At 41.6% G+C, this 11,705-nt stretch overlaps 1 protein-coding gene across 1 annotated transcript in view; it reads right to left on the bottom strand.

Annotated features, from left to right (window-relative positions):
* Rfc4 (replication factor C subunit 4) overlaps nt 1-11,504 on the bottom strand; it is a 751,101-nt gene extending 739,597 nt beyond the window's left edge. The window contains exon 1 of the mRNA XM_050159975.1: nt 11,416-11,504. The gene's annotated coding sequence lies outside the window, so the exon portion shown is untranslated. The remainder of the gene's footprint in view (nt 1-11,415) is intronic.
* Nucleotides 11,505-11,705: the final 201 nt, after the last annotated feature.

Below are 11,705 nucleotides of genomic sequence, written 5' to 3'. Positions count from 1 at the left end.
CCTTCCTTTATCCCAAACATCCCGTTTCCCAAGTTCCCCCCAACCTCCCCTTCTCACTTTTCTCTCCCCATCTCCCCTTACCTCCCTCCCCCCCCTAGAAAAATATTTTTTAAAAAATATTAACTGACTCCTAGAGAGATAACGAGAAAAAATTCTTAATTTATTCAAGTTTCAGACTATATAGCTATATATGTATATTACATACAACATATGTATATAATATGCATATTGTGTAACATATATGTATATATGTACACACATAAGCATACAAGTGCATATATGTGTATATAAATGCACATGCATACATGCACACACGTATATGCTTATGCATGTGTAGTTATACATTACATACACACATATAATACTTATGTATGCACACATATACATGTATAATATGTATGCATATAATGTGTGTATTATATATGTCTCTAATATACATATATAGTATGTATACAAATTTTATATGGAATATACAGAATATATATTCATTTTCATTCAAAGACCTTTTAATTTCCTTTAAGTGTGATTACATGAGCAATTAATTTTAATTTCTTAAATTAATGTGCACATTTGCATACATCTAAATTAAGTCATCTATTACTAGAAAAACACATTGAAATTTCTTCTCCTCCTCTTCCTGCCCCCCAGGCCTATCTGTCAATCACACTCAGCTCTCTGGTTACCTACTTAGCATTTTTAAATCTGTCTCTGAATAATATACATGATGCACTTTATCAGTTGTAGACATTTTCTGTTGACTGTTACAAGCAAAGCGAGTATACCTGTCCCCAGGCCTGTTGGGTCTCCTTTTACTCTCCCATGATCATAAGACTTTGATTGAGTCAATAGTTAAACTTCCGGTCATTCTGACTCTGTAAACATTTAATGTTAGCCAATCCTGTACAATTACAACTGTCTTTTCTTATCAACATTCCTAGTCTGAAGTTAAAAAGCTGCCCAATTTTCCTTTGGTTGGTTTTAAGAAACGTATTTCCCATCGTTTCTCCCCAAATGTTCCAACAGTCTCAATGCTTCAATCTGTATAATTTCTTATAATTTAAACATCCTAGAGCCATCCCCTTCTAAGTGTATCCTCATCCCATTCTCCACCATGGCTTGCTTCCCTCTCTTCATCCTATAGGCTTTGCCGCCACACCTCCTGCTTCCTGTGCTCCTCAACCTCTAACTTTCCTATCTGCCGGTCACTTGTGGAAGCATTTCACCTAGAGGCATACTCTCTTACAGGCCCTCAACAATCAAATTTTGCTTGTCCAGTGCCCTCATCCTTGCCTGATGGTTGGGATGACCTGTTAGAAACTACTAAATAGCCCCCACACATCTATTTTCTCTCTGTTAATGAGAAATACCTGCTAGGAATATTTTCCCCGACACCAGGGTCTAATATTTCCCAGTCTGCCCTGCAGCTTGCAGCAATCCTAAGACTAGGCCATGACCAAGAACCACAGGGGAATTCATGCGTGTCACTTCTATATTCTAAAAGCAAAGGTTCTCCTGTTCTGGAGATGAGGTGTTGGGGAGGGCAGCTGTGACATGTTGACATGGACGAGGACAGTGTCCGGGAGGAGCAGAGCAACAGCAGAGAGGTCTGATCCACTATTGACTTTTGTGACCCAGTGTGCTGCGATGGACAGAGAAAGGGATTGTTGACTCTGAGCCACAGAAGAGGAAAGGGAGATCAACACTGGGATGTAGGTTTAGCTATGTACGAGTTGAGAAATAAAACCAAGAAGGAAAATCTTCTCCTCACAGTTGTTAAAAACTGAGCAATTACTCCTTGAAGCTTCCAGTGTCATGCTGATTTCCTGTCGTGGGTGTAGACCTGTTTTCTTCACTTGGAATCTGTTCTGTCTCTTCAGCATTTACCAGGTTTTTACAACTATTTTAAATAACTTTTTTTTTAGTTTTTTGAGATTATAATATAATCACATCATTTCCCCTTCCTAGTCCTTCCCCCAAATCCTCTTACATAACATACCTTACTCTTTTTCAAATTCATGACCTCTTTTGCATTGTGTGTGTGTGCTCCTAAATTCATAAATACAACCTGCTCTGTCTGTATGACGTTACTTACATGTATGTTTTCAGAGCTGACCATCTGGTACTGAATAACCAGTGGATGTGCTCTTCCTTGGGAAGACTTTCTCCCACTCTTCAGCATCCCTTAGCTGCCTGTTGTTGCTTGTGTAGGCCTGAGGCCTGCTGTGCTGTACCTCTCCCGTGTCAGCCTGTCTGTAATTGTCATCATTCAGCTCATGCCAAGGCAAAAATATGGAGAAGACTTCATTCTGACAACCTCCCAGCAGACTCTCTGTTCCTCCAGCTCTGACAATCCTTCTGTTGCTCTTCGTCTATGGTCCCTGAGCCTTAGGTGTGGGAATTGATTTTAGGGTGTATCCAGTGGGACTGGGTTCCACAACTCTGCATTTTGATTGGTTGTGGTTTTCTGGAATGGTTCCCCTGCTGAATGGCAAAAACCACACTTAGCTGTGGATATACAGACAAATATGTAGAACACAGCTAGAGATTGTGCTGGTTTAGTAAAGCGGTAGTTATAAATTCTATTCCAAGTTGTGGGACTGGGGTTGAAAGAGGCAAGTCTTGAGATGGCCTAGCAGCCTGGGGTCCCATCCTGGCTTGGGGTACTCACATTCACGCTCTTTTAATAGCGCTCTGAGAAATCTGAACCACCCACCTGCATCTGGATGCATGCGCTCTCCTTTTGAAATGAAACAACTGGGTCACTCCTACGTATAGCTCCCTAGAAACCCTTAGTAACTCCCTTTTTGTGGCCGAACATAGTGCTAAACATCCTGAAGCCAAGGGCAATGGGCCAATCCTGTATATACTGGCTCTTGGTACAGACACAATAAAGCAACCCCTATACACTATGTTGTGCCTATTTATGCTTTGACTGGTATATGATTAAAGTCAGATGCATCATGGGAAAGAACATGCTTACTGAATAAAGTAATCCAGTCCTATCAATCAAAACAAAACTACCCACACTCCACACATTATAACCAACTTCTCTTCCTGGAACAACAAAAGGAAGCCACAGGCATTAACCAGGAGTTATTTAGTAAATCTCAGTCAGTCTTTTATATCTGGCCTGTAACATGACTTTGCTTATGAATCAAACCATTTGTTTCTCTGCTATTTGTATGTGTTTCTTCAGTGCTGTTGTTGTTGAGACTATATTATTTGTTTGTTTCCAAAATGCTGAGAACCTGGAAGTATGAGGTCCAATGACAGGGTCCCTTTTAAATCACTGAACTCAGCATTCAGTGGAATCTTTCCATATGAAAGCTCACAGCCTTCAGGTCTTGAGCCCTGTTCCTCCCCATCTTCTCTCTTCTGTTCTTTTCTGCTCACTGCCAGGGTAGCCAGTACCTGGACTACATGTTTCTCTCGGTTTTCTATTACTTCCAATTATATTACCCAACTTTTTAATTATCCGTGCCCACTTATCACCCTATGATAAATTATTTTTATTTTGTTTTCTGATTCTTTTATGTAATTTTGTCACAGATACAAAGTATCTCACAACCCAACCAAAATACATGACTGGGGAGACCGTGGAACTTAGGTGATGTGAGAGCCGAGAGGAAAGGAGTTGGGGCTAAAGGATGAAGTGGGGAGGGGTGGGGGTCAGGCATGGTATGAGATGGGTATAAAGTGGATTAAATTATTATATTATAACTAATGATGTGGACTATCCTAAGGTTGTTTATAAAGGCCTTATGGAAACCCTCTAGTTTGTAAGTTCATTTCAAATATGGCTTTAAAAAGAGTTCAAACAGAATTACCCTGCACGGGTAGACAATGTCACTCCAGAAGCCATAAGCTAATAAATGAAAATTTCTTTGCAAAGCCTGGGATACCTCTCTACACATCATTGGTCAGTGAAGCCCAATTAACACAGGCCATAGCCTGTGGTCACCCGCCATAACTACATGGTAAGACCCTTTTGATGACCACACCACCATACTTTGGGGGCTGTATATGAAGAAACCAACCTCAGGTCAACTGGGAAACTTTCTGCTTCTTGCTAGCTTTCTGAGGGTTAGAACACAATTTGGGCAGCTAGAAAGAAAAGACTCCAATATCCTTTCCCAGTATTAGAGCCCACATGCCATCTTAGGAACCAGCCCGGCAAGAAGGGCTTCCAGGTGGAATACGGCACACCTGTTAGGAGGTAACAGTGTTCTTTTTGGTTTTAAGGCCTGCTCCAAAGGAAATTTCATCACTGGTATTGTAATTTGTGTCAAAACCCCCAGATGGGGGGGTATAAGATGATGAATAAAAACTTGCTATTGTTATTAGGCAGTCATGTTGTCAAGTTTCCTTCTAAATATTTATGGTTATACCTGGAAACATGGGTTTCTCTCAACCTATTGTCTGAGAAACTTTTTTTACAGGGGGCAGCAGTCAGTACAGGGTCACATACAGGTCATATACAGCAGTCAATACTGGTCAGAATGTTGAGAACAAGAGATCAAGAGCTCATCACTAAATAGGACATCTCTCTCTCTCTTTCTCTCTCTCTCTCTCTCTCTCTCTCTCTCTCTCTCTCTCTCTCTCTCTCTCTCTCTCCTCTCTCATGCACACATGTGCACACAGGCACACACATCTTGAAAGAGAATGCAGAAAGAATCTAAGAGCAGAATCATGGGGAGGAATGTAATGAAGTCTTCTGGACATTAGCTCACTTATGAGCTCAATCACTGTGTTTATCTGCACAAAATCAAACCAGCCAAATTCTGGTGTAGATACAGAAGATGATCTCCAGGCCCCACCCCTTACTGAGGAGCTATTGGCAGTTAAGAGCTGCTGGAGAAGGGAGGATTGTGGTTTATTTATTTGGTTTGTTTGAGGATGTTCCCACTGACAGGTTTCCCATGCTCCAGTGGATGGCCCCATACTTATGTACATGTAGACAGCAGTAATTGAACTTAGTGAATTATAGAAGAAGAATGAGAAGGAGGAAGAGAAGGAGGAGGAGGAGGAAGAGGAGGAAAAAAGAAGGAGAAGAAGAAGAAGAAGAAGAAGAAGAAGAAGAAGAAGAAGAAGAAGAAGAAGAAGAAGAAGAAGAAGAAGAAGAAGAAGGAAATAAACAATATGAAGTTGGGTAGGAAGGGACATTATTGGGAGAGATATGAGGGAATTTGGAAAAGAAAAATGGGAGGTACATATAAATGTATTTCATTGTATACAGGTCAGAAACTCCCAACAATAAAGAAAATCATAATTAAAAATAAATATGCTTATTTATCTGTTTTGTATGTGATTATGTATGTAGGTTTGTAACCCATGGTATATATGTTTAACTATGAATAATGTATATAGCCCGTGACTTTCAATTGGTATGTTCATTTCCTTGTATCATGTTAATGCAGTCTTTTGTCTTACTCCTACCTTTTGGGGTATTTTAAGCAGTTGGAAATTAACCGCAGGCAAATTTTCAATACCCAAGAACATTCCCTCTCAATAGTATTCTCTATGTTTCTCCATCTTATTATTTTCATTCACGCCTTCATATTCTTTACTACATTTCTAATCCCCATGCCCTTACCCAGGCAAGAGGTATTTTCATCCAGACTGGTCCCTGACACACATCTTGCTTGAATCTTGCACTGCATCTAGCACCCTCAACAAGGAAATTAAACCATTGTTTCCCAAGGGAACTGTAAAGTCTCTAATACTGTGGGATTACAAGTAACTCCTGGTAGTCCAGAGTGAAAAGGAGAGCTTGAGAGGGCAAGGACTCTTTCAACTGTCATACCGCCCCCCGCACTCTGTTCCCACTTTCTCAGAAAAGGATTCTTGAGATTCCATAGATCATTATCTTAAACCCAATTTTATGTTTCTCAAGTCCCTGGCTTCTTTTATTTACTGTGGACTACTTCCTCAGTCCTTTTATTTTTGGGACAAGGACCTGGTTTTGATCAAGCCCTTATATTTATGGGACATAGTCTCTAATAGACTTCTGGAACTTGGTTTTAGAAACTTCTGGAAACATTCTCAGTAGAGTCTAATTTCACAGTGCTCCTGGGGCATTGTGGAATGTGAAGCCCGGAGAATGAGGCACATAGAAAGGCCCTCAGTAGACAAGCAAAGAGAGTGAAAAGTGCCTCAGAACCCAGATCACCAAGTGTTTGAAAACCTGGAATTGGAAATCTCATCTCAAGGTGGCTGTAAACACCAGACGGAAGAGAGCCTCTCAAATGCCCCTCCCGGCCCAGGAAAGCTGTGTGTTTACTTTCCTTATTGTCTGAAGGAGTCTTGGGAGGACGTCTCTATTTTCTGGTTCCATCTTTTAAAGTCTCATCAGACTTGAAGTGGCTACTCCTCAAGGAAATGTTTAAGCACCGTGGATGCTCAGAAGTCATAGCCAGAGAAACCTTCCTTGAGAACAACACGCACTTACACACTTCCTTCTACTTACTCAAACTCCTAAAGGGTTATGAAGTTAAATGCGTTCTTCTGAGTCCAATGTGAGGTGATGCTCCTCACCCCACTCCCCCCAACCTTGACTCCTAGAGAAGATCGTCAAAGACACAGCCATAGTTGGAGTTGACAGTAGAAGCTCTGTTTCAAACTGACAAGAGATCGTCTCAAACTGGGAAGCTTTCCCCCTGCAGGGCTGGGAATGTCGGCTTCTCTCTCATTAATAAGAAAATTTTACTTCCTCAGGCAAAGTGGAGCCCAGCTGTCAGTTATCCGTGACAGGGAAATCATAATATTGTTCTAATCTATCTTCAACACCCTCCAACTCTCACTGAGTTATTCTGGGTGCCAACCAGGTTATTTTGGCACTTTGACGATATTAATCTTTATAAAGAAAAGAGGCAGGAGAACAGAGTGTTTAAAATCGTAGTGCCAGGCAGCTCACTAGCTATAACACTGTGAACATATTACTTAACCCATACTATTCATACCTTATCTGTTAAGTGCATAATACTATATTTTAATGGGAGACTTCTGATGGCTTTAATCCAGTTCCCATCACATCTTTCCTATAGTCCCCATGTTGATGAAGGGTCAGTCATATGGCCGCACCAGAGTTCTCCTGCAACTTCTCTACTGAGGAAAGGTATGTCATGCTGCATCCCAGAGCAGACCCACACAATGTCTAATGATGGTTGGTAACTGCATGTTTCTCATCCCACCCAGACCTGCAGTTGCTTTTAAAATAATCACTCAGAGGCTTAATATTAATTACATACTGTTTGGCCTATTAGCTCAGGCTTATTATTAACTAGTTCTTACAACTTAAGTTAACCTATTTCTATTATTCCATATTTTACCCATGAGGTTCGCGGCTCTTTACCTCACATCTTGCTTCTCTTTCAGTTGCTGGCATCTCTCTGATTCCACTCCACCCCCCCCACCTCACCCCGACTCTGTGTTTTGATTTCCTACCTAGCTCTATTCTGCCTGGCTATTGTCCAAATCAGCTTCTTTATTAACCAATGGTAATGAGACATATTCACAGCATACAGAAGGGATCCCACATCAGTGGTCCAGTGTCAACTTCAGAAAGACTGATAATTAGAGCATCACTTTGATTGTCAGCCACAGTGTAGTTCCCTATCATGTGAAACTGTTGTCTGGACATTTCCTTAAGGGGATATGATACAAGTCTAATATCTCCACTTCATGGCTAGGTTGGCACATTTTCTGTTTGTCTGATAAAAATAAATATGTGGAGCAGAAAAAAAATCATGCAAAACGAGGTTTATTTGATTACATTTTGAAGAGTGTGTGGACTGTGTGGTACAGGTGCTGGTGAGGGCCTGCTGGGTGGTATCAACTCATGCACGAGGCAATGGTAAGACCGTGTGGATCACTAAGTAATTTGGTCATCAACAGTAAGTCAAGAGCAATTCCAAGGTCTCACTCTTTATAACCACATACCATCAAGAGAGCTAAAGGCTCTCACATAAATTACCCTTATTCCTTTCCTTTGACAGCTCTTCCAAAGATAGATAGCTTCCCATTAGGCCCTGCCTCTTAAGTTCCATCACCAACCACCATCATCATTATGGCACCAGGGGTCAAACTTCCAAAACCGGCATCTTCTACAGATGCACTCAAATTCATTCCAAATCATAGCAGTGACCATCGAGGAAGGATCTTCTTGGTGTGCCCACTGAGCTAAACATGTCTATTTTCTTCTCCATTTGCTCATACCTTGGTCTCAGGCTTCTTCCTCAGGCACTCCTCATTGCTCTCGCTGGTTCTGTGTTCTCTACAGTTCCTAGGGTTTAATGCACTGTGGCAGGGTGCTCCAACAAGACAAGACATAACCTATCTCTTTGGGCATTTTATTATTTAATTAAATTATAACAACATTATCTCCTCCTCTCTCATGTCCCTCCTATCTCTTCTGTACCCTACCCCTTCCAAATTCATGGCTCCTCTTCTTTTACTATCACTTTTACATCCAGAAGCAAATGAATGAGTATATAAATGTGACCTGTTGAACCTAAGGAGTGTCGTCTGCAGGTATGTTTCCTAGAGATTAACACTTAGCATTGGGTTACGAATTGGGAGGTCTTGTCCTAGAAAAGACTAATTATCCTCCCCAGAAATCGTGAAATGCTTAGGATTCATCACCTAGGGTTGAAACGCCATGAAATCTCTTCTATCCACTTTGAGATGTCAACTGTTGTTGGATCGTTCAGGCCTTCTTTAGGTGGCATGTTGTTGGGATTTCTGGGGTATAACTTCTCTGCCATAACAATAAAGCATTTCATGTTCCCCTTGTTCTTCTCATCTTTCTGTCCCCTCTTCCATGATGCTCCCTGAGCACTGGGTACAGCAGTTGTATTGTAAATGTATTAGTGGGGATGGAGCCTCTGTGGGCAGCTGTTCTCTGCATTTTGACTCATTGTGGCTTTCTCTTGTAGCCACAAAGAAATAAAATACCTTGTAATAAAACTAACCAGGGAGATGAAAGACCTCTTCAGGCATTTTAAACCCCTGAACTCCAAGAGTATTATAAAAACTCATTCAGAGAGAATCCACACACCAAAGAAAATTGAAACAAGATCCATTAAATGCAAGTTCATTAAAACATTCTTGAATTATGTCAAGAATTTTAGTTTAATTATTGTAATTCTGGGAATTTCAACCAAAACCTTAGTAGCTTATATAACATTAAGCCACACCTCCAGCCCCAGAACTGGTTATTTGAAAGGGGTTTGTTTGTCTCTGTTTACTCTGTGCCCATTAGGTATGGAGCAGAATTGAGTCTTGAGGACACCAAGGTCTAGATTCTCTTTCCAACTCAACTTTGAGAACTGGTCTCCTGAGTAACATGAGGTTCAGATTCAAGTTCACTCTCTGCCCCTCATCAAAACCAAATGACTCTAGTTCTTTGCATCTCTTGAGGGGGAGCAGTCATGCTACATGTTACTGCTGTGAGCCCCTCATGGATTGTGCTCTTAGCTCCACACTGGATCTGAAACAAGAGGTTCTGGCACCTCTCTGCTGCCACTCAACATTTACCCTAGACCTAGTTCTCCCTCTTCCTAGTGCTGTGACATTTGAACGTAGTCATGGTGCTGTGGCGACCCCCATCCATAAGATTATTTTCATTGCTACTTCATCACTGCAAATTTGCTACTGTTATGAATCATGACATAAATATCTGTGTTTTCTGATGGTCTTTTTTGGGGGGAAAGAGTCACAACCCACAGATTGAGAACCACTATGGTTCCGAGAGCAGGAACAATTTCCATTTTCCATAAGAAGGTTGAAAGAGTCTTACTGGAACAGACCCTTCTGATAGAATTGTGGAGCAAGTTTAGGAACGTTCAAATCTGTTTCTGTTCATTTAAATAGCTATGTGTAAGTTCCCTCTGGAGCCAGTGTCTCAGTTTCTATACTTGGAGAACAGGGATCAGATGGGACTGGGAAATTCTTCCTAAATCTGATGCTTTGAGGTCTTGCCTTCACCCTCCCAGCTTCCATTATGGTATGCTATATCTTGGACACACACATTAGAAAACTCAATTTTGTTTTAACTCTATGTATGTACTGAATCAACAAGAATCCAGTTTCTGGAAGCATTTAATCGTACGGTCCATACAATGTTTGGTTTATTATTTATGACTGATAAAAAAAGTTAGAAGTTCAAGGTGAATTAGTATGTGTGTACCCAGTACATTAGCATATTTCTATGCTCAGATAGTGAAGAGATATCCAAAAAAACAGTAAAGTAATGGGTTATTTATTGCCAATCCCTATTCCCCCATCATGTACCTAGTGTCTTCCCTGAGAATTAATGAGACAGCAATGCCCACTACAGGTGTCTGTTGTGTATCAAGGGACCAGTTGTTCTAAGCAGCAAGGCTGCCCTGAGGTTGCCTAAAGGATGACCACACCACAGCTGTCTACAAATACAGACATGGTAGCAAATGACCAAATGCATGGGGAAAGGAAGAGTCCAAGGTTTTCCTGACACCATACAATTTCCATTCCTGAAAACAACTTTAGTCCTAACATCTGCCTCTTGATTTGCAAAACGACTTCACTCTCAGTTGTTTACAACATGAGCAGCCCCAGATGGTCCATGCCCACAAGAGCAGGACTGAAACTGTTGTCATTTTGTCCAGATAGAAGAGAAAAGTTAGTCTAAGTGAAGACAAACTCTACTACAAGGTTGCACAGCTGGGAAATAAGATATGGTAAAAAAAAAAAAAAATCAAGATTTGAGGTCAGGTCATTTGCCTGCAAATCTTTTGTTTGGTCCTGTGGATTTTGTCACCTCTCACTGATGTCACCTGGATTCCTAGAGAGGGACTGAGCATGAGGAAGGATCACTGAAAAGAAACCACCAGACACACCATGGGGTGAGCTGGTGAACTCTAAACACAAGGGAGCACCAGGATGTCAGAGGGAAGAAGGGATCATGGCAAAGGAACAAGATTGAGTAGTGGCAGCACCTGTGGGTACCCAGAGACAAAGGAAACTTCCCGCTCTGAGGGGGAAGGATTGAGATACAGAACTCTACCTGCCAAATCGGTGAGACACAAAAGCCAAGTGCTGATCATTTGTATGTGCAACACTCGAGTTTACCACCTTCACATTGAAAAAAAAAAAAGAAAAAGAAATCTCAAGGTCCAAATCAGGAGCACAAGGAGAGAGAGCACGAGCAAGGAACTCAGGACCACGAGGGGTGCACCCACACACTGAGACAATGGGGATGTTCTATCGGGAACTCACCAAGGCCAGCTGGCCTGGGTCTGAAAAAGCCTGGGTTAAAACCGGTCTCGCTGAACATAGCGGACAATGAGGACTACTGAGATCTCAAGAACAATGGCAATGGGTTTTTGATCCTACTGCATGTTCTGGCTTTGGGGGAGCCTAGGCAGTTTGGATGCTCACCTTACTAGACCTGGATGGAGGAGGGTGGTCCTTGGACTTCCCACAGGGCAGAGAACCCAGATTGCTCTTTGGGCTGACGAGGGGGGGGGGACTTGGTTGGGGGAGGGGGAGGGAAAGGGGAGGCGGTGGTGGGGAAGAGACAGAAATCTTTAATAAACAAACAAATAAGAGTACTGGAGATGTGGTCCTTCAGCAATATGGAAAAGAAATTAAGGTAAAAGATACAGGGGACAGTAGCAGCAGAAGCAATGGAGATGGGTAGGGAAGAGCAGAACTTGAGTAAGAGAAAA

This window comes from Alexandromys fortis, unplaced genomic scaffold (assembly GCF_014885135.2).
Source record: "Alexandromys fortis isolate MF-2015 unplaced genomic scaffold, M_Fortis_MF-2015_v1.1 scaffold_100_3062768_6864082, whole genome shotgun sequence".
NCBI lineage: Eukaryota > Metazoa > Chordata > Mammalia > Rodentia > Cricetidae > Alexandromys > Alexandromys fortis.
The sequence above is the reverse complement of the archived record's forward strand: the minus strand, read 5'-3'. Positions and strand labels throughout refer to the sequence as shown.